Source organism: Lathyrus oleraceus, chromosome 2 (genome assembly GCF_024323335.1).
Source record: "Lathyrus oleraceus cultivar Zhongwan6 chromosome 2, CAAS_Psat_ZW6_1.0, whole genome shotgun sequence".
Classification (NCBI taxonomy): domain Eukaryota; kingdom Viridiplantae; phylum Streptophyta; class Magnoliopsida; order Fabales; family Fabaceae; genus Lathyrus; species Lathyrus oleraceus.
In genome coordinates this window covers 233307621-233312341 of record NC_066580.1, presented here as the reverse complement: position 1 = coordinate 233312341, position 4721 = coordinate 233307621, and positions in this window count along the sequence as shown.

Sequence of the window (4721 nt, the reverse complement as noted above, 5' to 3'; positions counted from 1 at the left end):
GAAATTTTTATCCCGAAATACGAGGTTTTGATCCTAATCTTTTTTAAGATGGTACGTAGGCAATGGGTTTATCCATCCAAACACAAATGTAAATAAACTTGTATATTCTCTTCTCATCTCTTCAATCATGTTTGCACAAACAAATCTTTCACAAAGCAACAACCTTACAAGTATGAAAAGGGCTCCCTAGGAGTACATAGGATGTTTTGGGTGCCTAACACCTTCCCATTGCATAACCAACCCCCTTACCCAGATCTCTGACTCTTTTTACTAGTTTTTGATTTGATAAAACTTTTAGGTTTTTGTTCGCTTTCTAACCATTCCTTTGGATAAATAGAAGTGCTGTGGCGACTCGACTTGTATGATTTACCTTGGATTTAGTCAATATCTCTAATGGTAACGAATACCCCGCTACAGAAAAGTGGCGACTCTGCTGGGGAGAAGTTGATGTCCCTAGTGGGTTTTTTCCTACTTTTCATATTGTGTTGTATTGTATTGTATACTGCTTTGTGACATATTTTTGTGCAATTTGGGATTACTGTATTGTATGTAATGATTGAATTACTTGAATATTAATTCCTTGTATGCTTGGTGATCTTTGTGAGATGAGTTCTATACCCGAACTAGAGTGCACTTAGGATAGGAGAATGGTAGTCTTGTTGACTTGTGTGGAGTTATTCCTTAGCAAGTTGACTTGCAAGCCCATTCACTTGGTGGATGTCATGTTGGGATCAATAATGTCACACAAGTAGTTATGGTTAGACATTACTCTTTCCAATATAGACCTTAGAAGCCAAGGACCTTAGTTTACCAAACCCATCTTGGCCTATTCTTAGGATGTAATGTGAAAGTCGTTCAAGTGTAAGATTTGATACGAATGTTATGCAATACTACACTCATAAGAGTCTCTCTTGAGAATATTTTTGGAATACGAGTAGTCGTTTCTCCGATAATATCCGAAAGATGGGATGAAGACTATGGGAACCTCTTGTAGAACATGTTTGGCAGGTTTAAACCCTAGTACATTCCCTTTGGGTGGTTCTTAACCGAAACTCCATGCTCGTGACTCGCACAAACCCTTGATTCGTGGTTGATCCGTTCATGTATCCTTAATATCAATGGAACTTGGGTGTTGATAAGGTGTAAACCATAATCCACCAAAATGGATGATTGATATTAAGGATAACATTATCCATCCCACGACCTTTGTTTGGTGTGCTATGCTTGATCCTTGAGTGTGATTGTTGTATCCATGCATTCGTGCACCCATTTGCATCCATATCACCAATAATAAGAAAAAATTTCAAGGAATTTAAGAGGTCTATTTGCAATTTTTCAGACATGGAAAGATAAAGAAGGAATACAAAGAAGTACAGCTTCAGACATCCTATATACTAGATCCCTTGGGTTTCAAGGCTCGTTTTAGGAAGCTTCTTCCTCTTCTGACTACTCAGGTGGATGAAGGATTGATGAGTGTATTGGTGCAGTTTTATGATCCTTTGTACCATTGCTTCACATTTCTGGATTTTCAGCTTTTGCCCACGCTTGAGGAGTATGCCTATCTTGTGGGTATACCGATTCTAGACCAGTTGCTGTTCAGTGGCAGGGAGAGTATTCCTACTTCTCAAGAGATAGCAGACATGTTGCATATAGATGAATCTCTGGTTGGTGCTCATATGACTACCAAAGGTGGAATTCAAGGTCTCCCTTCTGAGTTCCTCATTGCTCAAGCTATTATGTATGGGAAGGCCATGAGTGAGGACGCCTTTGAGGCCATATTTGTACTTCTCATCTATGAGTTAGTGTTGTTCCCCAACATCGACAAGTTAGTGGATGTGAATGCTATTAGGATTTTCTCTACTCTTAATCTCGTTCCGAATCTGTTGGGTGACACTTATTTTTCTTTGCATATGAGGAATACGAAGGGTGGTGGTGCCATTGTGTGCTGTTTGCCTCTGTTGTATAAGTGGTTTATTTCTCACTTACCACAAACGAACGCCTTCAAAGAGAACAAGGGATGTCTACGGTGGTCCACGAGACTTATATCTCTCACTAATGATGATATCTCTTGGTACAACCGTGGGTATGATGGTGTGCAGATTATCGACTCTTATGGTGAATTCTCCAATGTACCTCTTCTTGGTACACGTGGTGGGATTAACTACAACCCTGTTTTGGCACGTCGTCAGCTTGGGTTCCCCCTAAAGGATACACCCAATAACATTCTGTTAGAGGGTGTGTTCTTTCAGGAGGGTAAATATCCCCAAGGCTTGAAAGTTAGGATGGTCCGCGCTTGGCGCAAGATTCATAGAAAAGGAAGGAATGAGTTGGGTCCTAAGAACTATGTCGCTTTGGAGCCTTACACTGCTTGGGTTAGGAAGAGAGCGTCTGGGTATCTCATGCCTTACGAGTATCCAAGACCTACACCTTTGGTTATGGCTGGGCCATCAACCCTCCCTAACCAAGGAGTAGAGGAGTTGAGAGATGAAGACCGTTCATATGCTTGGATCCGCGAACGAGAAGAGTTGCTTCAGCAGATCAAGGAAAAGGATGCTTTGATTGAGTTCCTCGAGCATCAGGTTATTGATGATCCTAATGATGCATGGAATTCTCTACTTCCTCAGTATTCCATGTTCTGGAAGAGGAAGTACGATCGACTCGCCAAGGAGAAGGCAGATATGGAGGCAGCCTATGAGGAAGAGGTGAAGAGGCTTCGTGCATCTTATCTTCCTGTGTCCCGAGCCTTAGATGATTGTTTCTAGGGATCCATAGGATGATTATTTTCCTTTTCTCTTGTATATGGTTAAGAATGCTGTACTTCTTTGATGTAAAACCATTTTCCAGATATTAGCACCAAGATACTTTCATATATGATAAGTGTTTAATATTTCTAAAATTTGCAAATAGAACTCTAAAATTCCTCTGAAATAAAAACAATTCATATGCACGAGCATTGCATGCATCATGTGCATAAGCAGGTTTTGTTCCCGGCTTCTTGTCCTTTGGTCTAACTCTGTGTTCTTCATTTATTTTGATGACAAGCTGACTCACCGGTACTACACCAGAGCCAAGAAAACCGCGAGCTGAAGGAAGAAGTAGCCAGGTTGACTGCCTTGATGGAGTCATTCTTGGCCGCTCAAAGCCAATCTTCTCCAACGCCATCAACTTCTCCCCAGAGGATAATCATTTATGAGATCGTGACTTCTACTATGCCTGCTGCAACGGCTCACTTCGCACCATCTATGCCAGCCGAGTTCCCTTGGGGAATGGCCCCCAACTTTGTACCAGAGGGTTTCGCCCCTACTCTTGCTTCTCTGCCGGTATCTAGCCCGGTCCTTTCAGTGCCACCGCCCGTTGTGCACACGTTACCAAGGGTCGAAGATACCATTTACCACTCTGAGCCATCTGAGGGCCCAGATGTTTATGAAAAGATGGATGATATGAAAGACCAATTCCTTGAGCTTCGCAAGGAACTGAAAACTTTGAGGGGGAAAGACCTCTTTGGTAAAAGTGCTGCTGAGTTGTGCCTTGTGCCCAACGTGAAGATCCCTATTAAATTCAAAGTGCTTGACTTTAAGAGTATAAGGGAAACACATGCACCCTCAGCCATCTTGTGATGTATGCTCGCAAGATGTCAACGCAAACTGACAACGACCAACTGCTCATCCATTATTTCCAGGACAGTCTGTCCGGTGCCGCTTTCCGGTGGTACATGAGTTTGGAGAGTTCGAACATCCGATCTTTCAATGACCTTGGCGAGGCCTTCGTCAAGTAATACAAATACAATGTGGATATGGCTCCTGATAGGGACCAGCTGAGAGCAATGTCGCAGAAGGATAAGGAGACCTTCAAAGAGTACGCCCAGAGATGGCGTGAATTGGCAGCTCAGATAGTGCCTCCCCTTGAGGAGAAAGAGATGACCAAGATCATCCTGAAGACCTTGAACTCGTTTTATTACGAGAGAATGATAGTCAGTGCTCCCTCAAACTTCATTGAGATGGTGAATATGAGGATGAGATTGGAAGAAGGAGTCCGTGAAGGACGCTTAACCCGAGACGAAGGCTCTTCGGCAAAGAGATATGGAAGATTTACAAAGAAGAAGGAGGGAGAGGCACATGCCGTGTCTTCCCATGTCAAAAGAAGACCCTCTGTGAAGAGGAAGATTGCTCGTCCAGTCAACAATCAGCATCAGGTGGCTCATATAGCACCTGTTTTCAGGGAAGCTCAACAGTATCAACCACCGCAAACTCAGCAATATCAACAACAACAACAGGCCTACCAGCCACGAAATAATAACAACAGTGCCAGCACCAGCTATGAGAGGAAGAGGGTCACCTTTGATCCAATTTCGATGATTTATGCTGAACTCTACCCGTCGTTGATCGATAGAAAGTTGATCACTCCGCGAGACCCTCCCGTTGTACCTGCTAACCCTCAGTGGTGGTACAAGCCTGAGCTTCATTGCGTGTATCATTCCGGTGCTCCCGGACACGACGTAGAGAACTGTTATCCCCTGAAGACCAAGGTGCAAGACCTTGTGAGAAGCGGGATTTTATTTTTCGAGGATGTCGGTCCAAACGTGAAGAAGAACCCGTTGCCCGAGCATGGGAAGTTTGTCAATATGGTCCAGGGCTGCCCTGGCAAGTACAAGGTGAAGTATGTCAGTCATATCCGACAACCGCTGGTTGAGATGCATAGATTGCTATGTGACTATAGCCATT